The sequence below is a fragment of the Monodelphis domestica genome, chromosome 3, assembly GCF_027887165.1.
Source record: "Monodelphis domestica isolate mMonDom1 chromosome 3, mMonDom1.pri, whole genome shotgun sequence".
Taxonomy (NCBI): Eukaryota; Metazoa; Chordata; class Mammalia; order Didelphimorphia; family Didelphidae; genus Monodelphis; species Monodelphis domestica.
The window spans coordinates 532,347,515-532,374,154 of record NC_077229.1 but is presented as its reverse complement, the minus strand read 5'-3'; positions in this window follow the sequence as shown (position 1 = coordinate 532,374,154).

Here is a 26,640-nt window from a genome sequence, read left to right as displayed (position 1 = left end):
GGACTGTCGCTAATTTGGCTTTCTCGCGACGCGCCCAGCAAAACATTGGTTTGGCTTTCTTTTCTGGCCGATTTCCTCCCTCACGGTTCTCATTCCCCTTCGAAAGTTGAAGAGCGTGTCTCTCTCGAGTTAGAAGGGCATTGAGGATTACAAATTGATCATGTGAAATGACCAGTGGGGAGACTGGTCTCCCAATGATCCTCAAAGGGGATTGTAAATCTGAAATTTCTCAGACTTGTGAATGTGAAAAATGTCCACACTGAGGAATCAATCCTCCCTGGGAACCAATGCCCTACTGGGAAACACTCCCCATTTCGATGTGAGAACGCGCCAGGTTCAGAAATGGGAGGACCACCACTCCACGCGTACTTCAGACGGCTGTCTTTCGGGGAGAAAAATCCTCGCTATGGGAGGACCGCTGCGCCACGCGTCCTTACGACGATGATAGGGGAGAAAACTCCTTGCGAAGCAATGAAAGCGTCTTCCGGTGTGGAGTGTAAATGTACACATTTAGGCCAAAAAGGGACTGTCGCTAATTTGGCTTTCTCGCGACGCGCCCAGCAAAACATTGGTTTGGCTTTCTTTTCTGGCCGATTTCCTCCCTCACGGTTCTCATTCCCCTTCGAAAGTTGAAGAGCGTGTCTCTCTCGAGTTAGAAGGGCATTGAGGATTACAAATTGATCATGTGAAATGACCAGTGGGGAGACTGGTCTCCCAATGATCCTCAAGGGGGATTGTAAATCTGAAATTTCTCAGACTTGTGAATGTGAAAAATGTCCACACTGAGGAATCAATCCTCCCTGGGAACCAATGCCCTACTGGGAAACACTCCCCATTTCGATGTGAGAACGCGCCAGTATCAGAAATGGGAGGACCTCCACTCCACACGTACTTCAGACGGCTGTCTTTCGGGGAGAAAAATCCTCGCTACGGGAGGACCGCTGCGCCACGCGTCCTTACGACGATGTTAGGGGAGAAAACTCCTTGCGAAGCAATGAAAGCGTCTTCTGGTGTGGAGTGTAAATGTACACATTTAGGCCAAAAAGGGACTGTCGCTAATTTGGCTTTCTCGCGACGCGCCCAGCAAAACATTGGTTTGGCTTTCTTTTCTGGCCGATTTCCTCCCTCACGGTTCTCATTCCCCTTCGAAAGTTGAAGAGCGTGTCTCTCTCGAGTTAGAAGGGCATTGAGGATTACAAATTGATCATGTGAAATGACCAGTGGGGAGACTGGTCTCCCAATGATCCTCAAGGGGGATTGTAAATCTGAAATTTCTCAGACTTGTGAATGTGAAAAATGTCCACACCGAGGAATCAATCCTCCCTGGGAACCAATGCCCTAATGGGAAACACTCCCCATTTCGATGTGAGAACGCGCCAGGATCAGAAATGGGAGGACCTCCACTCCACGCGTACTTCAGACGGCCGTCTTTCGGGGAGAAAAATCCTCGCTACGGGAGGACCGCTACGCCACGCGTCCTTACGACGATGATAGGGGAGAAAACTCCTTGCGAAGCAATGAAAGCGTCTTCCGGTGTGGAGTGTAAATGTACACATTTAGGCCAAAAAGGGACTGTCTCTAATTTGGTTTTCTCGCGACGCGCCCAGCAAAACATTGGTTTGGCTTTCTTTTCTGACCGATTTCCTCCCTCACGGTTCTCATTCCCCTTCGAAAGTTGAAGAGTGTGTATCTCTCGAGTTAGAAGGGCATTGAGGATTACAAATAGGTCATGTGAAATGACCAGTGGGGAGACTGGTCTCCCAATGATCCTCAAGGGGGATTGTAAATCTGAAATTTCTCAGACTTGTGAATGTGAAAAATGTCCACACAGAGGAATCAATCCTCCCTGGGAACCAATGCCCTACTGGGAAACACTCCCCATTTCGATGTGAGAACGCACCAGGATCAGAAATGGGAGGACCTCCACTCCACGCGTACTTCAGACGGCTGTCTTTCGGGGAGAAAAATCCTCGCTACAGGAGGACCGCTGCGCCACGCGTCCTTACGACGATGTTAGGGGAGAAAACTCCTTGCGAAGCAATGAAAGCGTCTTCCGGTGTGGAGTGTAAATGTACACATTTAGGCCAAAAAGGGACTGTCGCTAAATTGGCTTTCTCGCGACGAGCCCAGCAAAACATTGGTTTGGCTTTCTTTTCTGGCCGATTTCCTCCCTCACGGTTCTCATTCCCCTTCGAAAGTTGAAGAGCGTGTCTCTCTCGAGTTAGAAGGGCATTGAGGATTACAAATTGATCATGTGAAATGACCAGTGGGGAGACTGGTCTCCCAATGATCCTCAAGGGGGATTGTAAATCTGAAATTTCTCAGACTTGTGAATGTGAAAAATGTCCACACCGAGGAATCAATCCTCCCTGGGAACCAATGCCCTACTGGGAAACACTCCCCTTTTCGATGTGAGAACGCGCCAGGATCAGAAATGGGAGGACCTCCACTCCACGCGTACTTCAGACGGCTGTCTTTCGGGGAGAAAAATCCTCGCTACGGGAGGACCGCTGCGCCACGCGTCCTTACGACGATGTTAGGGGAGAAAACTCCTTGCGAAGCAATGAAAGCGTCTTCCGGTGTGGAGTGTAAATGTACACATTTAGGCCAAAAAGGGACTGTCGCTAATTTGGCTTTCTCGCGACGCGCCCAGCAAAACATTGGTTTGGCTTTCTTTTCTGGCCGATTTCCTCCCTCACGGTTCTCATTCCCCTTCGAAAGTTGAAGAGCGTGTCTCTCTAGAGTTAGAAGGGCATTGAGGATTACAAATTGATCATGTGAAATGACCAGTGGGGAGACTGGTCTCCCAATGATCCTCAAGGGGGATTGTAAATCTGAAATTTCTCAGACTTGTGAATGTGAAAAATGTCCACACCGAGGAATCAATCCTCCCTGGGAACCAATGCCCTAATGGGAAACACTCCCCATTTCGATGTGAGAACGCGCCAGGATCAGAAATGGGAGGACCTCCACTCCACGCGTACTTCAGACGGCCGTCTTTCGGGGAGAAAAATCCTCGCTACGGGAGGACCGCTACGCCACGCGTCCTTACGACGATGATAGGGGAGAAAACTCCTTGCGAAGCAATGAAAGCGTCTTCCGGTGTGGAGTGTAAATGTACACATTTAGGCCAAAAAGGGACTGTCTCTAATTTGGTTTTCTCGCGACGCGCCCAGCAAAACATTCGTTTGGCTTTCTTTTCTGACCGATTTCCTCCCTCACGGTTCTCATTCCCCTTCGAAAGTTGAAGAGCGTGTATCTCTCGAGTTAGAAGGGCATTGAGGATTACAAATAGATCATGTGAAATGACCAGTGGGGAGACTGGTCTCCCAATGATCCTCAAGGGGGATTGTAAATCTGAAATTTCTCAGACTTGTGAATGTGAAAAATGTCCACACAGAGGAATCAATCCTCCCTGGGAACCAATGCCCTACTGGGAAACACTCCCCATTTCGATGTGAGAACGCACCAGGATCAGAAATGGGAGGACCTCCACTCCACGCGTACTTCAGACGGCTGTCTTTCGGGGAGAAAAATCCTCGCTACTGGAGGACCGCTGCGCCACGCGTCCTTACGACGATGTTAGGGGAGAAAACTCCTTGCGAAGCAATGAAAGCGTCTTCCGGTGTGGAGTGTAAATGTACACATTTAGGCCAAAAAGGGACTGTCGCTAAATTGGCTTTCTCGCGACGCGCCCAGCAAAACATTGGTTTGGCTTTCTTTTCTGGCCGATTTCCTCCCTCACGGTTCTCATTCCCCTTCGAAAGTTGAAGAGCGTGTCTCTCTCGAGTTAGAAGGGCATTGAGGATTACAAATTGATCATGTGAAATGACCAGTGGGGAGACTGGTCTCCCAATGATCCTCAAGGGGGATTGTAAATCTGAAATTTCTCAGACTTGTGAATGTGAAAAATGTCCACACCGAGGAATCAATCCTCCCTGGGAACCAATGCCCTACTGGGAAACACTCCCCTTTTCGATGTGAGAACGCGCCAGGATCAGAAATGGGAGGACCTCCACTCCACGCGTACTTCAGACGGCTGGCTTTCGGGGAGAAAAATCCTCGCTACGGGAGGACCGCTGCGCCACGCGTCCTTACGACGATGATAGGGGAGAAAACTCCTCGCGAAGCAATGAAAGCGTCTTCCGGTGTGGAGTGTAAATGTACACATTTAGGCCAAAAAGGTACTGTCGCTAATTTGGCTTTCTCGCGACGCGCCCAGCAAAACATTGGTTTGGCTTTCTTTTCTGGCCGATTTCCTCCCTCACGGTTCTCATTCCCCTTCGAAAGTTGAAGAGCGTGTCTCTCTCGAGTTAGAAGGGCATTGAGGATTACAAATTGATCATGTGAAATGACCAGTGGGGAGACTGGTCTCCCAATGATCCTCAAGGGGGATTGTAAATCTGAAATTTCTCAGACTTGTGAATGTGAAAAATGTCCACACAGAGGAATCAATCCTCCCTGGGAACCAATGCCCTACTGGGAAACACTCCCCATTTCGATGTGAGAACGCGCCAGGATCAGAAATGGGAGGACCTCCACTCCAAGCGTACTTCAGACGGCTGTCTTTCGGGGAGAAAAATCCTCGCTACGGGAGGACCGCTGCGCCACGCGTCCTTACGACGATGATAGGGGAGAAAACTCCTTGCGAAGCAATGAAAGCGTCTTCCGGTGTGGAGTGTAAATGTACACATTTAGGCCAAAAAGCGACTGTCGCTAATTTGGCTTTCTCGCGACGCGCCCAGCAAAACATTGGTTTGGCTTTCTTTTCTGGCCGATTTCCTCCCTCACGGTTCTCATTCCCCTTCGAAAGTTGAAGAGCGTTTCTCTCTCGAGTTAGAAGGGCAGTGAGGATTACAAATTGATCATGTGAAATGACCAGTGGGGAGACTGGTCTCCCAATGATCCGCAAGGGGGTTTGTAAATCTGAAATTTCTCAGACTTGTGAATGTGAAAAATGTCCACACAGAGGAATCAATCCTCCCTGGGAACCAATGCCCTACTGGGAAACACTCCCCATTTCGATGTGAGAACGCGCCAGGTTCAGAAATGGGAGGACCTCCACTCCAGGCGTACTTCAGACGGCTGTCTTTCGGGGAGAAAAATCCTCGCTACGGGAGGACCGCTGCGCCACGCGTCCTTACGACCATGATAGGGGAGAAAACTCCTTGCGAAGCAATGAAAGCGTCTTCCGGTGTGGAGTGGAAATGTACACATTTAGGCCAAAAAGGGACTGTCGCTAATTTGGCTTTCTCGCGACGCGCCCAGCAAAACATTGGTTTGGCTTTCTTTTCTGGCCGATTTCCTCCCTCACGGTTCTCATTCCCCTTGGAAAGTTGAAGAGCGTGTCTCACTCGAGTTAGAAGGGCATTGAGGATTACAAATTGATCATGTGAAATGACCAGTGGGGAGACTGGTCTCCCAATGATCCTCAAGGGGGATTGTAAATCTGAAATTTCTCAGACTTGTGAATGTGAAAAATGTCCACACCGAGGAATCAATCCTCCCTGGGAACCAATGCCCTAATGGGAAACACTCCCCATTTCGATGTGAGAACGCGCCAGGATCAGAAATGGGAGGACCTCCACTCCACGCGTACTTCAGACGGCCGTCTTTCGGGGAGAAAAATCCTCGCTACGGGAGGACCGCTACGCCACGCGTCCTTACGACGATGATAGGGGAGAAAACTCCTTGCGAAGCAATGAAAGCGTCTTCCGGTGTGGAGTGTAAATGTACACATTTAGGCCAAAAAGGGACTGTCGCTAAATTGGCTTTCTCGCGACGCGCCCAGCAAAACATTGGTTTGGCTTTCTTTTCTGGCCGATTTCCTCCCTCACGGTTCTCATTCCCCTTCGAAAGTTGAAGAGCGTGTCTCTCTCGAGTTAGAAGGGCATTGAGGATTACAAATTGATCATGTGAAATGACCAGTGGGGAGACTGGTCTCCCAATGATCCTCAAGGGGGATTGTAAATCTGAAATTTCTCAGACTTGTGAATGTGAAAAATGTCCACACCGAGGAATCAATCCTCCCTGGGAACCAATGCCCTACTGGGAAACACTCCCCTTTTCGATGTGAGAACGCGCCAGGATCAGAAATGGGAGGACCTCCACTCCACGCGTACTTCAGACGGCTGTCTTTCGGGGAGAAAAATCCTCGCTACGGGAGGACCGCTGCGCCACGCGTCCTTACGACGATGTTAGGGGAGAAAACTCCTTGCGAAGCAATGAAAGCGTCTTCCGGTGTGGAGTGTAAATGTACACATTTAGGCCAAAAAGGGACTGTCGCTAATTTGGCTTTCTCGCGACGCGCCCAGCAAAACATTGGTTTGGCTTTCTTTTCTGGCCGATTTCCTCCCTCACGGTTCTCATTCCCCTTCGAAAGTTGAAGAGCGTGTCTCTCTAGAGTTAGAAGGGCATTGAGGATTACAAATTGATCATGTGAAATGACCAGTGGGGAGACTGGTCTCCCAATGATCCTCAAGGGGGATTGTAAATCTGAAATTTCTCAGACTTGTGAATGTGAAAAATGTCCACACCGAGGAATCAATCCTCCCTGGGAACCAATGCCCTAATGGGAAACACTCCCCATTTCGATGTGAGAACGCGCCAGGATCAGAAATGGGAGGACCTCCACTCCACGCGTACTTCAGACGGCCGTCTTTCGGGGAGAAAAATCCTCGCTACGGGAGGACCGCTACGCCACGCGTCCTTACGACGATGATAGGGGAGAAAACTCCTTGCGAAGCAATGAAAGCGTCTTCCGGTGTGGAGTGTAAATGTACACATTTAGGCCAAAAAGGGACTGTCTCTAATTTGGTTTTCTCGCGACGCGCCCAGCAAAACATTGGTTTGGCTTTCTTTTCTGACCGATTTCCTCCCTCACGGTTCTCATTCCCCTTCGAAAGTTGAAGAGCGTGTATCTCTCGAGTTAGAAGGGCATTGAGGATTACAAATAGATCATGTGAAATGACCAGTGGGGAGACTGGTCTCCCAATGATCCTCAAGGGGGATTGTAAATCTGAAATTTCTCAGACTTGTGAATGTGAAAAATGTCCACACAGAGGAATCAATCCTCCCTGGGAACCAATGCCCTACTGGGAAACACTCCCCATTTCGATGTGAGAACGCACCAGGATCAGAAATGGGAGGACCTCCACTCCACGCGTACTTCAGACGGCTGTCTTTCGGGGAGAAAAATCCTCGCTACTGGAGGACCGCTGCGCCACGCGTCCTTACGACGATGTTAGGGGAGAAAACTCCTTGCGAACAATGAAAGCGTCTTCCGGTGTGGAGTGTAAATGTACACATTTAGGCCAAAAAGGGACTGTCGCTAAATTGGCTTTCTCGCGACGCGCCCAGCAAAACATTGGTTTGGCTTTCTTTTCTGGCCGATTTCCTCCCTCACGGTTCTCATTCCCCTTCGAAAGTTGAAGAGCGTGTCTCTCTCGAGTTAGAAGGGCATTGAGGATTACAAATTGATCATGTGAAATGACCAGTGGGGAGACTGGTCTCCCAATGATCCTCAAGGGGGATTGTAAATCTGAAATTTCTCAGACTTGTGAATGTGAAAAATGTCCACACCGAGGAATCAATCCTCCCTGGGAACCAATGCCCTACTGGGAAACACTCCCCTTTTCGATGTGAGAACGCGCCAGGATCAGAAATGGGAGGACCTCCACTCCACGCGTACTTCAGACGGCTGGCTTTCGGGGAGAAAAATCCTCGCTACGGGAGGACCGCTGCGCCACGCGTCCTTACGACGATGATAGGGGAGAAAACTCCTCGCGAAGCAATGAAAGCGTCTTCCGGTGTGGAGTGTAAATGTACACATTTAGGCCAAAAAGGTACTGTCGCTAATTTGGCTTTCTCGCGACGCGCCCAGCAAAACATTGGTTTGGCTTTCTTTTCTGGCCGATTTCCTCCCTCACGGTTCTCATTCCCCTTCGAAAGTTGAAGAGCGTGTCTCTCTCGAGTTAGAAGGGCATTGAGGATTACAAATTGATCATGTGAAATGACCAGTGGGGAGACTGGTCTCCCAATGATCCTCAAGGGGGATTGTAAATCTGAAATTTCTCAGACTTGTGAATGTGAAAAATGTCCACACAGAGGAATCAATCCTCCCTGGGAACCAATGCCCTACTGGGAAACACTCCCCATTTCGATGTGAGAACGCGCCAGGATCAGAAATGGGAGGACCTCCACTCCAAGCGTACTTCAGACGGCTGTCTTTCGGGGAGAAAAATCCTCGCTACGGGAGGACCGCTGCGCCACGCGTCCTTACGACGATGATAGGGGAGAAAACTCCTTGCGAAGCAATGAAAGCGTCTTCCGGTGTGGAGTGTAAATGTACACATTTAGGCCAAAAAGCGACTGTCGCTAATTTGGCTTTCTCGCGACGCGCCCAGCAAAACATTGGTTTGGCTTTCTTTTCTGGCCGATTTCCTCCCTCACGGTTCTCATTCCCCTTCGAAAGTTGAAGAGCGTTTCTCTCTCGAGTTAGAAGGGCAGTGAGGATTACAAATTGATCATGTGAAATGACCAGTGGGGAGACTGGTCTCCCAATGATCCGCAAGGGGGATTGTAAATCTGAAATTTCTCAGACTTGTGAATGTGAAAAATGTCCACACAGAGGAATCAATCCTCCCTGGGAACCAATGCCCTACTGGGAAACACTCCCCATTTCGATGTGAGAACGCGCCAGGTTCAGAAATGGGAGGACCTCCACTCCAGGCGTACTTCAGACGGCTGTCTTTCGGGGAGAAAAATCCTCGCTACGGGAGGACCGCTGCGCCACGCGTCCTTACGACCATGATAGGGGAGAAAACTCCTTGCGAAGCAATGAAAGCGTCTTCCGGTGTGGAGTGGAAATGTACACATTTAGGCCAAAAAGGGACTGTCGCTAATTTGGCTTTCTCGCGACGCGCCCAGCAAAACATTGGTTTGGCTTTCTTTTCTGGCCGATTTCCTCCCTCACGGTTCTCATTCCCCTTGGAAAGTTGAAGAGCGTGTCTCACTCGAGTTAGAAGGGCATTGAGGATTACAAATTGATCATGTGAAATGACCAGTGGGGAGACTGGTCTCCCAATGATCCTCAAGGGGGATGGTAAATCTGAAATTTCTCAGACTTGTGAATGTGAAAAATGTCCACACAGAGGAATCAATCCTCCCTGGGAACCAATGCCCTACTGGGAAACACTCCCCATTTCGATGTGAGAACGCGCCAGGATCAGAAATGGGAGGACCTCCACTCCACGCGTACTTCAGACGGCTGGCTTTCGGGGAGAAAAATCCTCGCTACGGGAGGACCGCTGCGCCACGCGTCCTTACGACGATGTTAGGGGAGAAAACTCCTTGCGAAGCAATGAAAGCGTCTTCCGGTGTGGAGTGTAAATGTACACATTTAGGCCAAAAAGGGACTGTCGCTAATTTGGCTTTCTCGCGACGCGCCCAGCAAAACATTGGTTTGGCTTTCTTTTCTGGCCGATTTCCTCCCTCACGGTTCTCATTCCCCTTGGAAAGTTGAAGAGCGTGTCTCACTCGAGTTAGAAGGGCATTGAGGATTACAAATTGATCATGTGAAATGACCAGTGGGGAGACTGGTCTCCCAATGATCCTCAAGGGGGATTGTAAATCTGAAATTTCTCAGACTTGTGAATGTGAAAAATGTCCACACAGAGGAATCAATCCTCCCTGGGAACCAATGCCCTACTGGGAAACACTCCCCATTTCGATGTCAGAACGCGCCAGGATCAGAAATGGGAGGACCTCCACTCCACGCGTACTTCAGACGGCTGGCTTTCGGGGAGAAAAATCCTCGCTACGGGAGGACCGCTGCGCCACGCGTCCTTACGACGATGATAGGGGAAAAAACTCCTTGCGAAGCAATGAAAGCGTCTTCCGGTGTGGAGTGTAAATGTACACATTTAGGCCAAAAAGGGACTGTCGCTAATTTGGCTTTCTCGCGACGCGCCCAGCAAAACATTGGTTTGGCTTTCTTTTCTGGCCGATTTCCTCCCTCACGGTTCTCATTCCCCTTCGAAAGTTGAAGAGCGTGTCTCTCTCGAGTTAGAAGGGCAGTGAGGATTACAAATTGATCATGTGAAATGACCAGTGGGGAGACTGGTCTCCCAATGATCCGCAAGGGGGATTGTAAATCTGAAATTTCTCAGACTTGTGAATGTGAAAAATGTCCACACAGAGGAATGAATCCTCCCTGGGAACCAATGCCCTACTGGGAAACACTCCCCATTTCGATGTGAGAACGCGCCAGGTTCAGAAATGGGAGGACCTCCACTCCACGCGTACTTCAGACGGCTGTCTTTCGGGGAGAAAAATCCTCGCTACGGGAGGACCGCTGCGCCACGCGTCCTTACGACGATGATAGGGGAGAAAACTCCTTGCGAAGCAATGAAAGCGTCTTCCGGTGTGGAGTGTAAATGTACACATTTAGGCCAAAAAGGGACTGTCGCTAATTTGGCTTTCTCGCGACGCGCCCAGCAAAACATTGGTTTGGCTTTCTTTTCTGGCCGATTTCCTCCCTCACGGTTCTCATTCCCCTTCGAAAGTTGAAGAGCGTGTCTCTCTCGAGTTAGAAGGGCATTGAGGATTACAAATTGATCATGTGAAATGACCAGTGGGGAGACTGGTCTCCCAATGATCCTCAAGGGGGATTGTAAATCTGAAATTTCTCAGACTTGTGAATGTGAAAAATGTCCACACTGAGGAATCAATCCTCCCTGGGAACCAATGCCCTACTGGGAAACACTCCCCATTTCGATGTGAGAACGCGCCAGGATCAGAAATGGGAGGACCTCCACTCCACGCGTACTTCAGACGGCTGTCTTTCGGGGAGAAAAATCCTCGCTACGGGAGGACCGCTGCGCCACGCGTCCTTACGACGATGTTAGGGGAGAAAACTCCTTGCGAAGCAATGAAAGCGTCTTCCGGTGTGGAGTGTAAATGTACACATTTAGGCCAAAAAGGGACTGTCGCTAATTTGGCTTTCTCGCGACGCGCCCAGCAAAACATTGGTTTGGCTTTCTTTTCTGGCCGATTTCCTCCCTCACGGTTCTCATTCCCCTTCGAAAGTTGAAGAGCGTGTCTCTCTCGAGTTAGAAGGGCATTGAGGATTACAAATTGATCATGTGAAATGACCAGTGGGGAGACTGGTCTCCCAATGATCCTCAAGGGGGATTGTAAATCTGAAATTTCTCAGACTTGTGAATGTGAAAAATGTCCACACCGAGGAATCAATCCTCCCTGGGAACCAATGCCCTAATGGGAAACACTCCCCATTTCGATGTGAGAACGCGCCAGGATCAGAAATGGGAGGACCTCCACTCCACGCGTACTTCAGACGGCCGTCTTTCGGGGAGAAAAATCCTCGCTACGGGAGGACCGCTACGCCACGCGTCCTTACGACGATGATAGGGGAGAAAACTCCTTGCGAAGCAATGAAAGCGTCTTCCGGTGTGGAGTGTAAATGTACACATTTAGGCCAAAAAGGGACTGTCTCTAATTTGGTTTTCTCGCGACGCGCCCAGCAAAACATTGGTTTGGCTTTCTTTTCTGACCGATTTCCTCCCTCACGGTTCTCATTCCCCTTCGAAAGTTGAAGAGCGTGTATCTCTCGAGTTAGAAGGGCATTGAGGATTACAAATAGATCATGTGAAATGACCAGTGGGGAGACTGGTCTCCCAATGATCCTCAAGGGGGATTGTAAATCTGAAATTTCTCAGACTTGTGAATGTGAAAAATGTCCACACCGAGGAATCAATCCTCCCTGGGAACCAATGCCCTACTGGGAAACACTCCCCTTTTCGATGTGAGAACGCGCCAGGATCAGAAATGGGAGGACCTCCACTCCACGCGTACTTCAGACGGCTGGCTTTCGGGGAGAAAAATCCTCGCTACGGGAGGACCGCTGCGCCACGCGTCCTTACGACGATGATAGGGGAGAAAACTCCTCGCGAAGCAATGAAAGCGTCTTCCGGTGTGGAGTGTAAATGTACACATTTAGGCCAAAAAGGTACTGTCGCTAATTTGGCTTTCTCGCGACGCGCCCAGCAAAACATTGGTTTGGCTTTCTTTTCTGGCCGATTTCCTCCCTCACGGTTCTCATTCCCCTTCGAAAGTTGAAGAGCGTGTCTCTCTCGAGTTAGAAGGGCATTGAGGATTACAAATTGATCATGTGAAATGACCAGTGGGGAGACTGGTCTCCCAATGATCCTCAAGGGGGATTGTAAATCTGAAATTTCTCAGACTTGTGAATGTGAAAAATGTCCACACTGAGGAATCAATCCTCCCTGGGAACCAATGCCCTATTGGGAAACACTCCCCATTTCGATGTGAGAACGCGCCAGGATCAGAAATGGGAGGACCTCCACTCCACGCGTACTTCAGACGGCTGTCTTTCGGGGAGAAAAATCCTCGCTACGGGAGGACCGCTGCGCCACGCGTCCTTACGACGATGATAGGGGAGAAAACTCCTCGCGAAGCAATGAAAGCGTCTTCCGGTGTGGAGTGTAAATGTACACATTTAGGCCAAAAAGGTACTGTCGCTAATTTGGCTTTCTCGCGACGCGCCCAGCAAAACATTGGTTTGGCTTTCTTTTCTGGCCGATTTCCTCCCTCACGGTTCTCATTCCCCTTCGAAAGTTGAAGAGCGTGTCTCTCTCGAGTTAGAAGGGCATTGAGGATTACAAATTGATCATGTGAAATGACCAGTGGGGAGACTGGTCTCCCAATGATCCTCAAGGGGGATTGTAAATCTGAAATTTCTCAGACTTGTGAATGTGAAAAATGTCCACACTGAGGAATCAATCCTCCCTGGGAACCAATGCCCTACTGGGAAACACTCCCCATTTCGATGTGAGAACGCGCCAGGATCAGAAATGGGAGGACCTCCACTCCACACGTACTTCAGACGGCTGTCTTTCGGGGAGAAAAATCCTCGCTACGGGAGGACCGCTGCGCCACGCGTCCTTACGACGATGTTAGGGGAGAAAACTCCTTGCGAAGCAATGAAAGCGTCTTCCGGTGTGGAGTGTAAATGTACACATTTAGGCCAAAAAGGGACTGTCGCTAATTTGGCTTTCTCGCGACGCGCCCAGCAAAACATTGGTTTGGCTTTCTTTTCTGGCCGATTTCCTCCCTCACGGTTCTCATTCCCCTTCGAAAGTTGAAGAGCGTGTCTCTCTCGAGTTAGAAGGGCATTGAGGATTACAAATTGATCATGTGAAATGACCAGTGGGGAGACTGGTCTCCCAATGATCCTCAAGGGGGATTGTAAATCTGAAATTTCTCAGACTTGTGAATGTGAAAAATGTCCACACCGAGGAATCAATCCTCCCTGGGAACCAATGCCCTAATGGGAAACACTCCCCATTTCGATGTGAGAACGCGCCAGGATCAGAAATGGGAGGACCTCCACTCCACACGTACTTCAGACGGCCGTCTTTCGGGGAGAAAAATCCTCGCTACGGGAGGACCGCTACGCCACGCGTCCTTACGACGATGATAGGGGAGAAAACTCCTTGCGAAGCAATGAAAGCGTCTTCCGGTGTGGAGTGTAAATGTACACATTTAGGCCAAAAAGGGACTGTCGCTAATTTGGCTTTCTCGCGACGCGCCCAGCAAAACATTGGTTTGGCTTTCTTTTCTGGCCGATTTCCTCCCTCACGGTTCTCATTCCCCTTGGAAAGTTGAAGAGCGTGTCTCACTCGAGTTAGAAGGGCATTGAGGATTACAAATTGATCATGTGAAATGACCAGTGGGGAGACTGGTCTCCCAATGATCCTCAAGGGGGATGGTAAATCTGAAATTTCTCAGACTTGTGAATGTGAAAAATGTCCACACAGAGGAATCAATCCTCCCTGGGAACCAATGCCCTACTGGGAAACACTCCCCATTTCGATGTGAGAACGCGCCAGGATCAGAAATGGGAGGACCTCCACTCCACGCGTACTTCAGACGGCTGGCTTTCGGGGAGAAAAATCCTCGCTACGGGAGGACCGCTGCGCCACGCGTCCTTACGACGATGTTAGGGGAGAAAACTCCTTGCGAAGCAATGAAAGCGTCTTCCGGTGTGGAGTGTAAATGTACACATTTAGGCCAAAAAGGGACTGTCGCTAATTTGGCTTTCTCGCGACGCGCCCAGCAAAACATTGGTTTGGCTTTCTTTTCTGGCCGATTTCCTCCCTCACGGTTCTCATTCCCCTTCGAAAGTTGAAGAGCGTGTCTCTCTCGAGTTAGAAGGGCATTGAGGATTACAAATTGATCATGTGAAATGACCAGTGGGGAGACTGGTCTCCCAATGATCCTCAAGGGGGATTGTAAATCTGAAATTTCTCAGACTTGTGAATGTGAAAAATGTCCACACAGAGGAATCAATCCTCCCTGGAACCAATGCCCTACTGGGAAACACTCCCCATTTCGATGTGAGAACGCGCCAGGATCAGAAATGGGAGGACCTCCACTCCAAGCGTACTTCAGACGGCTGTCTTTCGGGGAGAAAAATCCTCGCTACGGGAGGACCGCTGCGCCACGCGTCCTTACGACGATGATAGGGGAGAAAACTCCTTGCGAAGCAATGAAAGCGTCTTCCGGTGTGGAGTGTAAATGTACACATTTAGGCCAAAAAGGGACTGTCGCTAATTTGGCTTTCTCGCGACGCGCCCAGCAAAACATTGGTTTGGCTTTCTTTTCTGGCCGATTTCCTCCCTCACGGTTCTCATTCCCCTTCGAAAGTTGAAGAGCGTGTCTCTCTCGAGTTAGAAGGGCAGTGAGGATTACAAATTGATTATGTGAAATGACCAGTGGGGAGACTGGTCTCTCTATGATCCGCAAGGGGGATTGTAAATCTGAAATTTCTCAGACTTGTGAATGTGAAAAATGTCCACACAGAGGAATGAATCCTCCCTGGGAACCAATGCCCTACTGGGAAACACTCCCCATTTCGATGTGAGAACGCGCCAGGTTCAGAAATGGGAGGACCTCCACTCCAGGCGTACTTCAGACGGCTGTCTTTCGGGGAGAAAAAACCTCGCTACGGGAGGACCGCTGCGCCACGCGTCCTTACGACCATGATAGGGGAGAAAACTCCTTGCGAAGCAATGAAAGCGTCTTCCGGTGTGGAGTGTAAATGTACACATTTAGGCCAAAAAGGGACTGTCGCTAATTTGGCTTTCTCGCGACGCGCCCAGCAAAACATTGGTTTGGCTTTCTTTTCTGGCCGATTTCCTCCCTCACGGTTCTCATTCCCCTTGGAAAGTTGAAGAGCGTGTCTCACTCGAGTTAGAAGGGCATTGAGGATTACAAATTGATCATGTGAAATGACCAGTGGGGAGACTGGTCTCCCAATGATCCTCAAGGGGGATGGTAAATCTGAAATTTCTCAGACTTGTGAATGTGAAAAATGTCCACACAGAGGAATCAATCCTCCCTGGGAACCAATGCCCTACTGGGAAACACTCCCCATTTCGATGTCAGAACGCGCCAGGATCAGAAATGGGAGGACCTCCACTCCACGCGTACTTCAGACGGCTGGCTTTCGGGGAGAAAAATCCTCGCTACGGGAGGACCGCTGCGCCACGCGTCCTTACGACGATGTTAGGGGAGAAAACTCCTTGCGAAGCAATGAAAGCGTCTTCCGGTGTGGAGTGTAAATGTACACATTTAGGCCAAAAAGGGACTGTCGCTAATTTGGCTTTCTCGCGACGCGCCCAGCAAAACATTGGTTTGGCTTTCTTTTCTGGCCGATTTCCTCCCTCACGGTTTTCATTCCCCTTCGAAAGTTGAAGAGCGTGTCTCTCTCGAGTTAGAAGGGCATTGAGGATTACAAATTGATCATGTGAAATGACCAGTGAAGAGACTGGTCTCCCAATGATCCTCAAGGGGGATTGTAAATCTGAAATTTCTCAGACTTGTGAATGTGAAAAATGTCCACACAGAGGAATCAATCCTCCCTGGGAACCAATGCCCTACTGGGAAACACTCCCCATTTCGATGTGAGAACGCACCAGGTTCAGAAATGGGAGGACCTCCACTCCACGCGTACTTCAGACGGCTGGCTTTCGGGGAGAAAAATCCTCGCTACGGGAGGACCGCTGCGCCACGCGTCCTTACGACGATGATAGGGGAGAAAACTCCTTGCGAAGCAATGTAAGCGTCTTCCGGTGTGGAGTGTAAATGTACACATTTAGGCCAAAAAGGGACTGTCGCTAATTTGGCTTTCTCGCGACGCGCCCAGCAAAACATTGGTTTGGCTTTCTTTTCTGGCCGATTTCCTCCCTCACGGTTCTCATTCCCCTTCGAAAGTTGAAGAGCGTGTCTCTCTCGAGTTAGAAGGGCATTGAGGATTACAAATTGATCATGTGAAATGACCAGTGAAGAGACTGGTCTCCCAATGATCCTCAAGGGGGATTGTAAATCTGAAATTGCTCAGACTTGTGAATGTGAAAAATGTCCACACTGAGGAATCAATCCTCCCTGGGAACCAATGCCCTACTGGGAAACACTCCCCATTTCGATGTGAGAACGCGCCAGGATCAGAAATGGGAGGACCTCCACTCCACGCGTACTTCAGACGGCTGTCTTTCGGGGAGAAAAATCCTCGCTACGGGAGGACCGCTGCGCCACGCGTCCTTACGACGATGATAGGGGAGAAAACTCCTTGCGAAGCAATGAAAGCGTCTTCCGGTGTGGAGTGTAAATGTACACATTTAGGCCAAAAAGGGACTGTCGCTAATTTGGCTTTCTCGCGACGCGCCTAGCAAAACATTGGTTTGGCTTTCTTTTCTGGCCAATTTCCTCCCTCACGGTTTTCATTCCCCTTCGAAAGTTGAAGAGCGTGTCTCTCTCGAGTTAGAAGGGCAGTGAGGATTACAAATTGATCATGTGAAATGACCAGTGGGGAGACTGGTCTCCCAATGATCCTCAAGGGGGATTGTAAATCTGAAATTTCTCAGACTTGTGAATGTGAAAAATGTCCACACAGAGGAATCAATCCTCCCTGGAACCAATGCCCTACTGGGAAACACTCCCCATTTCGATGTGAGAACGCGCCAGGATCAGAAATGGGAGGACCTCCACTCCAAGCGTACTTCAGACGGCTGTCTTTCGGGGAGAAAAATCCTCGCTACGGGAGGACCGCTGCGCCACGCGTCCTTACGACGATGATAGGGGAGAAAACTCCTTGCGAAGCAATGAAAGCGTCTTCCGGTGTGGAGTGGAAATGTACACATTTAGGCCAAAAAGGGACTGTCGCTAATTTGGCTTTCTCGCGACGCGCCCAGCAAAACATTGGTTTGGCTTTCTTTTCTGGCCGATTTCCTCCCTCACGGTTCTCATTCCCCTTCGAAAGTTGAAGAGCGTGTCTCTCTCGAGTTAGAAGGGCATTGAGGATTACAAATTGATCATGTGAAATGACCAGTGGGGAGACTGGTCTCCCAATGATCCTCAAGGGGGATTGTAAATCTGAAATTTCTCAGACTTGTGAATGTGAAAAATGTCCACACAGAGGAATCAATCCTCCCTGGAACCAATGCCCTACTGGGAAACACTCCCCATTTCGATGTGAGAACGCGCCAGGATCAGAAATGGGAGGACCTCCACTCCAAGCGTACTTCAGACGGCTGTCTTTCGGGGAGAAAAATCCTCGCTACGGGAGGACCGCTGCGCCACGCGTCCTTACGACGATGATAGGGGAGAAAACTCCTTGCGAAGCAATGAAAGCGTCTTCCGGTGTGGAGTGTAAATGTACACATTTAGGCCAAAAAGGGACTGTCGCTAATTTGGCTTTCTCGCGACGCGCCCAGCAAAACATTGGTTTGGCTTTCTTTTCTGGCCGATTTCCTCCCTCACGGTTCTCATTCCCCTTCGAAAGTTGAAGAGCGTGTCTCTCTCGAGTTAGAAGGGCAGTGAGGATTACAAATTGATTATGTGAAATGACCAGTGGGGAGACTGGTCTCTCTATGATCCGCAAGGGGGATTGTAAATCTGAAATTTCTCAGACTTGTGAATGTGAAAAATGTCCACACAGAGGAATGAATCCTCCCTGGGAACCAATGCCCTACTGGGAAACACTCCCCATTTCGATGTGAGAACGCGCCAGGTTCAGAAATGGGAGGACCTCCACTCCAGGCGTACTTCAGACGGCTGTCTTTCGGGGAGAAAAAACCTCGCTACGGGAGGACCGCTGCGCCACGCGTCCTTACGACCATGATAGGGGAGAAAACTCCTTGCGAAGCAATGAAAGCGTCTTCCGGTGTGGAGTGTAAATGTACACATTTAGGCCAAAAAGGGACTGTCGCTAATTTGGCTTTCTCGCGACGCGCCCAGCAAAACATTGGTTTGGCTTTCTTTTCTGGCCGATTTCCTCCCTCACGGTTCTCATTCCCCTTGGAAAGTTGAAGAGCGTGTCTCACTCGAGTTAGAAGGGCATTGAGGATTACAAATTGATCATGTGAAATGACCAGTGGGGAGACTGGTCTCCCAATGATCCTCAAGGGGGATGGTAAATCTGAAATTTCTCAGACTTGTGAATGTGAAAAATGTCCACACAGAGGAATCAATCCTCCCTGGGAACCAATGCCCTACTGGGAAACACTCCCCATTTCGATGTCAGAACGCGCCAGGATCAGAAATGGGAGGACCTCCACTCCACGCGTACTTCAGACGGCTGGCTTTCGGGGAGAAAAATCCTCGCTACGGGAGGACCGCTGCGCCACGCGTCCTTACGACGATGTTAGGGGAGAAAACTCCTTGCGAAGCAATGAAAGCGTCTTCCGGTGTGGAGTGTAAATGTACACATTTAGGCCAAAAAGGGACTGTCGCTAATTTGGCTTTCTCGCGACGCGCCCAGCAAAACATTGGTTTGGCTTTCTTTTCTGGCCGATTTCCTCCCTCACGGTTTTCATTCCCCTTCGAAAGTTGAAGAGCGTGTCTCTCTCGAGTTAGAAGGGCATTGAGGATTACAAATTGATCATGTGAAATGACCAGTGAAGAGACTGGTCTCCCAATGATCCTCAAGGGGGATTGTAAATCTGAAATTTCTCAGACTTGTGAATGTGAAAAATGTCCACACAGAGGAATCAATCCTCCCTGGGAACCAATGCCCTACTGGGAAACACTCCCCATTTCGATGTGAGAACGCACCAGGTTCAGAAATGGGAGGACCTCCACTCCACGCGTACTTCAGACGGCTGGCTTTCGGGGAGAAAAATCCTCGCTACGGGAGGACCGCTGCGCCACGCGTCCTTACGACGATGATAGGGGAGAAAACTCCTTGCGAAGCAATGTAAGCGTCTTCCGGTGTGGAGTGTAAATGTACACATTTAGGCCAAAAAGGGACTGTCGCTAATTTGGCTTTCTCGCGACGCGCCCAGCAAAACATTGGTTTGGCTTTCTTTTCTGGCCGATTTCCTCCCTCACGGTTCTCATTCCCCTTCGAAAGTTGAAGAGCGTGTCTCTCTCGAGTTAGAAGGGCATTGAGGATTACAAATTGATCATGTGAAATGACCAGTGGGGAGACTGGTCTCCCAATGATCCTCAAGGGGGATTGTAAATCTGAAATTGCTCAGACTTGTGAATGTGAAAAATGTCCACACTGAGGAATCAATCCTCCCTGGGAACCAATGCCCTACTGGGAAACACTCCCCATTTCGATGTGAGAACGCGCCAGGATCAGAAATGTGAGGACCTCCACTCCACGCGTACTTCAGACGGCTGTCTTTCGGGGAGAAAAATCCTCGCTACGGGAGGACCGCTGCGCCACGCGTCCTTACGACGATGATAGGGGAGAAAACTCCTTGCGAAGCAATGAAAGCGTCTTCCGGTGTGGAGTGTAAATGTACACATTTAGGCCAAAAAGGGACTGTCGCTAATTTGGCTTTCTCGCGACGCGCCTAGCAAAACATTGGTTTGGCTTTCTTTTCTGGCCGATTTCCTCCCTCACGGTTTTCATTCCCCTTCGAAAGTTGAAGAGCGTGTCTCTCTCGAGTTAGAAGGGCAGTGAGGATTACAAATTGATCATGTGAAATGACCAGTGGGGAGACTGGTCTCCCAATGATCCTCAAGGGGGATTGTAAATCTGAAATTTCTCAGACTTGTGAATGTGAAAAATGTCCACACAGAGGAATCAATCCTCCCTGGGAACCAATGCCCTACTGGGAAACACTCCCCATTTCGATGTGAGAACGCACCAGGTTCAGAAATGGGAGGACCTCCACTCCACGCGTACTTCAGACGGCTGGCTTTCGGGGAGAAAAATCCTCGCTACGGGAGGACCGCTGCGCCACGCGTCCTTACGACGATGATAGGGGAGAAAACTCCTTGCGAAGCAATGTAAGCGTCTTCCGGTGTGGAGTGTAAATGTACACATTTAGGCCAAAAAGGGACTGTCGCTAATTTGGCTTTCTCGCGACGCGCCCAGCAAAACATTGGTTTGGCTTTCTTTTCTGGCCGATTTCCTCCCTCACGGTTCTCATTCCCCTTCGAAAGTTGAAGAGCGTGTCTCTCTCGAGTTAGAAGGGCAGTGAGGATTACAAATTGATTATGTGAAATGACCAGTGGGGAGACTGGTCTCCCTATGATCCGCAAGGGGGATTGTAAATCTGAAATTTCTCAGACTTGTGAATGTGAAAAATGTCCACACAGAGGAATCAATCCTCCCTGGGAACCAATGCCCTACTGGGAAACACTCCCCATTTCGATGTGAGAACGCGCCAGGTTCACAAATGGGAGGACCTCCACTCCAGGCGTACTTCAGACGGCTGTCTTTCGGGGAGAAAAAACCTCGCTACGGGAGGACCGCTGCGCCACGCGTCCTTACGACCATGATAGGGGAGAAAACTCCTTGCGAAGCAATGAAAGCGTCTTCCGGTGTGGAGTGTAAATGTACACATTTAGGCCAAAAAGGGACTGTCGCTAATTTGGCTTTCTCGCGACGCGCCCAGCAAAACATTGGTTTGGCTTTCTTTTCTGGCCGATTTCCTCCCTCACGGTTCTCATTCCCCTTGGAAAGTTGAAGAGCGTGTCTCACTCGAGTTAGAAGGGCATTGAGGATTACAAATTGATCATGTGAAATGACCAGTGGGGAGACTGGTCTCCCAATGATCCTCAAGGGGGATGGTAAATCTGAAATTTCTCAGACTTGTGAATGTGAAAAATGTCCACACAGAGGAATCAATCCTCCCTGGGAACCAATGCCCTACTGGGAAACACTCCCCATTTCGATGTGAGAACGCGCCAGGATCAGAAATGGGAGGACCTCCACTCCACGCGTACTTCAGACGGCTGGCTTTCGGGGAGAAAAATCCTCGCTACGGGAGGACCGCTTCGCCACGCGTCCTTACGACGATGTTAGGGGAGAAAACTCCTTGCGAAGCAATGAAAGCGTCTTCCGGTGTGGAGTGTAAATGTACACATTTAGGCCAAAAAGCGACTGTCGCTAATTTGGCTTTCTCGCGACGCGCCCAGCAAAACATTGCTTTGGCTTTCTTTTCTGGCCGATTTCCTCCCTCACGGTTCTCATTCCCCTTCGAAAGTTGAAGAGCGTGTCTCTCTCGAGTTAGAAGGGCATTGAGGATTACAAATTGATCATGTGAAATGACCAGTGGGGAGACTGGTCTCCCAATGATCCTCAAGGGGGATTGTAAATCTGAAATTTCTCAGACTTGTGAATGTGAAAAATGTCCATACCGAGGAATCAATCCTCCCTGGGAACCAATGCCCTAATGGGAAACACTCCCCATTTCGATGTGAGAACGCGCCAGGATCAGAAATGGGAGGACCTCCACTCCACGCGTACTTCAGACGGCTGTCTTTCGGGGAGAAAAATCCTCGCTACGGGAGGACCGCTACGCCACGCGTCCTTACGACGATGATAGGGGAGAAAACTCCTTGCGAAGCAATGAAAGCGTCTTCCGGTGTGGAGTGTAAATGTACACATTTAGGCCAAAAAGGGACTGTCGCTAATTTGGCTTTCTCGCGACGCGCCCAGCAAAACATTGGTTTGGCTTTCTTTTCTGGCCGATTTCCTCCCTCACGGTTTTCATTCCCCTTCGAAAGTTGAAGAGCGTGTCTCTCTCGAGTTAGAAGGGCATTGAGGATTACAAATTGATCATGTGAAATGACCAGTGGGGAGACTGGCCTCCCAATGATCCTCAAGGGGGATTGTAAATCTGAAATTTCTCAGACTTGTGAATGTGAAAAATGTCCACACAGAGGAATCAATCCTCCCTGGGAACCAATGCCCTACTGGGAAACACTCCCCATTTCGATGTGAGAACGCACCAGGTTCAGAAATGGGAGGACCTCCACTCCACGCGTACTTCAGACGGCTGGCTTTCGGGGAGAAAAATCCTCGCTACGGAAGGACCGCTGCGCCACGCGTCCTTACGACGATGATAGGGGAGAAAACTCCTTGCGAAGCAATGAAAGCGTCTTCCGGTGTGGAGTGTAAATGTACACATTTAGGCCAAAAAGGGACTGTCGCTAATTTGGCTTTCTCGCGACGCGCCCAGCAAAACATTGGTTTGGCTTTCTTTTCTGGCCGATTTCCTCCCTCACGGTTCTCATTCCCCTTCGAAAGTTGAAGAGCGTGTCTCTCTCGAGTTAGAAGGGCAGTGAGGATTACAAATTGATTATGTGAAATGACCAGTGGGGAGACTGGTCTCCCTATGATCCGCAAGGGGGATTGTAAATCTGAAATTTCTCAGACTTGTGAATGTGAAAAATGTCCACACAGAGGAATCAATCCTCCCTGGGAACCAATGCCCTACTGGGAAACACTCCCCATTTCGATGTGAGAACGCGCCAGGTTCAGAAATGGGAGGACCTCCACTCCAGGCGTACTTCAGACGGCTGTCTTTCGGGGAGAAAAAACCTCGCTACGGGAGGACCGCTGCGCCACGCGTCCTTACGACCATGATAGGGGAGAAAACTCCTTGCGAAGCAATGAAAGCGTCTTCCGGTGTGGAGTGTAAATGTACACATTTAGGCCAAAAAGGGATTGTCGCTAATTTGGCTTTCTCGCGACGCGCCCAGCAAAACATTGGTTTGGCTTTCTTTTCTGGCCGATTTCCTCCCTCACGGTTCTCATTCCCCTAGGAAAGTTGAAGAGCGTGTCTCACTCGAGTTAGAAGGGCATTGAGGATTACAAATTGATCATGTGAAATGACCAGTGGGGAGACTGGTCTCCCAATGATCCTCAAGGGGGATGGTAAATCTGAAATTTCTCAGACTTGTGAATGTGAAAAATGTCCACACAGAGGAATCAATCCTCCCTGGGAACCAATGCCCTACTGGGAAACACTCCCCATTTCGATGTCAGAACGCGCCAGGATCAGAAATGGGAGGACCTCCACTCCACGCGTACTTCAGACGGCTGGCTTTCGGGGAGAAAAATCCTCGCTACGGGAGGACCGCTGCGCCACGCGTCCTTACGACGATGTTAGGGGAGAAAACTCCTTGCGAAGCAATGAAAGCGTCTTCCGGTGTGGAGTGTAAATGTACACATTTAGGCCAAAAAGGGACTGTCGCTAATTTGGCTTTCTCGCGACGCGCCCAGCAAAACATTGGTTTGGCTTTCTTTTCTGGCCGATTTCCTCCCTCACGGTTTTCATTCCCCTTCGAAAGTTGAAGAGCGTGTCTCTCTCGAGTTAGAAGGGCATTGAGGATTACAAATTGATCATGTGAAATGACCAGTGGGGAGACTGGTCTCCCAATGATCCTCAAGGGGGATTGTAAATCTGAAATTTCTCAGACTTGTGAATGTGAAAAATGTCCACACAGAGGAATCAATCCTCCCTGGGAACCAATGCCCTACTGGGAAACACTCCCCATTTCGATGTGAGAACGCACCAGGTTCAGAAATGGGAGGACCTCCACTCCACGCGTACTTCAGACGGCTGGCTTTCGGGGAGAAAAATCCTCGCTACGGGAGGACCGCTGCGCCACGCGTCCTTACGACGATGATAGGGGAGAAAACTCCTTGCGAAGCAATGTAAGCGTCTTCCGGTGTGGAGTGTAAATGTACACATTTAGGCCAAAAAGGGACTGTCGCTAATTTGGCTTTCTCGCGACGCGCCCAGCAAAACATTGGTTTGGCTTTCTTTTCTGGCCGATTTCCTCCCTCACGGTTCTCATTCCCCTTCGAAAGTTGAAGAGCGTGTCTCTCTCGAGTTAGAAGGGCATTGAGGATTACAAATTGATCATGTGAAATGACCAGTGGGGAGACTGGTCTCCCAATGATCCTCAAGGGGGATTGTAAATCTGAAATTGCTCAGACTTGTGAATGTGAAAAATGTCCACACTGAGGAATCAATCCTCCCTGGGAACCAATGCCCTACTGGGAAACACTCCCCATTTCGATGTGAGAACGCGCCAGGATCAGAAATGGGAGGACCTCCACTCCACGCGTACTTCAGACGGCTGTCTTTCGGGGAGAAAAATCCTCGCTACGGGAGGACCGCTGCGCCACGCGTCCTTACGACGATGATAGGGGAGAAAACTCCTTGCGAAGCAATGAAAGCGTCTTCCGGTGTGGAGTGTAAATGTACACATTTAGGCCAAAAAGGGACTGTCGCTAATTTGGCTTTCTCGCGACGCGCCTAGCAAAACATTGGTTTGGCTTTCTTTTCTGGCCGATTTCCTCCCTCACGGTTTTCATTCCCCTTCGAAAGTTGAAGAGCGTGTCTCTCTCGAGTTAGAAGGGCAGTGAGGATTACAAATTGATCATGTGAAATGACCAGTGGGGAGACTGGTCTCCCAATGATCCTCAAGGGGGATTGTAAATCTGAAATTTCTCAGACTTGTGAATGTGAAAAATGTCCACACAGAGGAATCAATCCTCCCTGGAACCAATGCCCTACTGGGAAACACTCCCCATTTCGATGTGAGAACGCGCCAGGATCAGAAATGGGAGGACCTCCACTCCAAGCGTACTTCAGACGGCTGTCTTTCGGGGAGAAAAATCCTCGCTACGGGAGGACCGCTGCGCCACGCGTCCTTACGACGATGATAGGGGAGAAAACTCCTTGCGAAGCAATGAAAGCGTCTTCCGGTGTGGAGTGGAAATGTACACATTTAGGCCAAAAAGGGACTGTCGCTAATTTGGCTTTCTCGCGACGCGCCCAGCAAAACATTGGTTTGGCTTTCTTTTCTGGCCGATTTTCTCCCTCACGGTTCTCATTCCCCTTCGAAAGTTGAAGAGCGTGTCTCTCTCGAGTTAGAAGGGCATTGAGGATTACAAATTGATCATGTGAAATGACCAGTGGGGAGACTGGTCTCCCAATGATCCTCAAGGGGGATTGTAAATCTGAAATTTCTCAGACTTGTGAATGTGAAAAATGTCCACACAGAGGAATCAATCCTCCCTGGAACCAATGCCCTACTGGGAAACACTCCCCATTTCGATGTGAGAACGCGCCAGGATCAGAAATGGGAGGACCTCCACTCCAAGCGTACTTCAGACGGCTGTCTTTCGGGGAGAAAAATCCTCGCTACGGGAGGACCGCTGCGCCACGCGTCCTTACGACGATGATAGGGGAGAAAACTCCTTGCGAAGCAATGAAAGCGTCTTCCGGTGTGGAGTGTAAATGTACACATTTAGGCCAAAAAGGGACTGTCGCTAATTTGGCTTTCTCGCGACGCGCCCAGCAAAACATTGGTTTGGCTTTCTTTTCTGGCCGATTTCCTCCCTCACGGTTCTCATTCCCCTTCGAAAGTTGAAGAGCGTGTCTCTCTCGAGTTAGAAGGGCAGTGAGGATTACAAATTGATTATGTGAAATGACCAGTGGGGAGACTGGTCTCTCTATGATCCGCAAGGGGGATTGTAAATCTGAAATTTCTCAGACTTGTGAATGTGAAAAATGTCCACACAGAGGAATGAATCCTCCCTGGGAACCAATGCCCTACTGGGAAACACTCCCCATTTCGATGTGAGAACGCGCCAGGTTCAGAAATGGGAGGACCTCCACTCCAGGCGTACTTCAGACGGCTGTCTTTCGGGGAGAAAAAACCTCGCTACGGGAGGACCGCTGCGCCACGCGTCCTTACGACCATGATAGGGGAGAAAACTCCTGGCGAAGCAATGAAAGCGTCTTCCGGTGTGGAGTGTAAATGTACACATTTAGGCCAAAAAGGGACTGTCGCTAATTTGGCTTTCTCGCGACGCGCCCAGCAAAACATTGGTTTGGCTTTCTTTTCTGGCCGATTTCCTCCCTCACGGTTCTCATTCCCCTTGGAAAGTTGAAGAGCGTGTCTCACTCGAGTTAGAAGGGCATTGAGGATTACAAATTGATCATGTGAAATGACCAGTGGGGAGACTGGTCTCCCAATGATCCTCAAGGGGGATGGTAAATCTGAAATTTCTCAGACTTGTGAATGTGAAAAATGTCCACACAGAGGAATCAATCCTCCCTGGGAACCAATGCCCTACTGGGAAACACTCCCCATTTCGATGTCAGAACGCGCCAGGATCAGAAATGGGAGGACCTCCACTCCACGCGTACTTCAGACGGCTGGCTTTCGGGGAGAAAAATCCTCGCTACGGGAGGACCGCTGCGCCACGCGTCCTTACGACGATGTTAGGGGAGAAAACTCCTTGCGAAGCAATGAAAGCGTCTTCCGGTGTGGAGT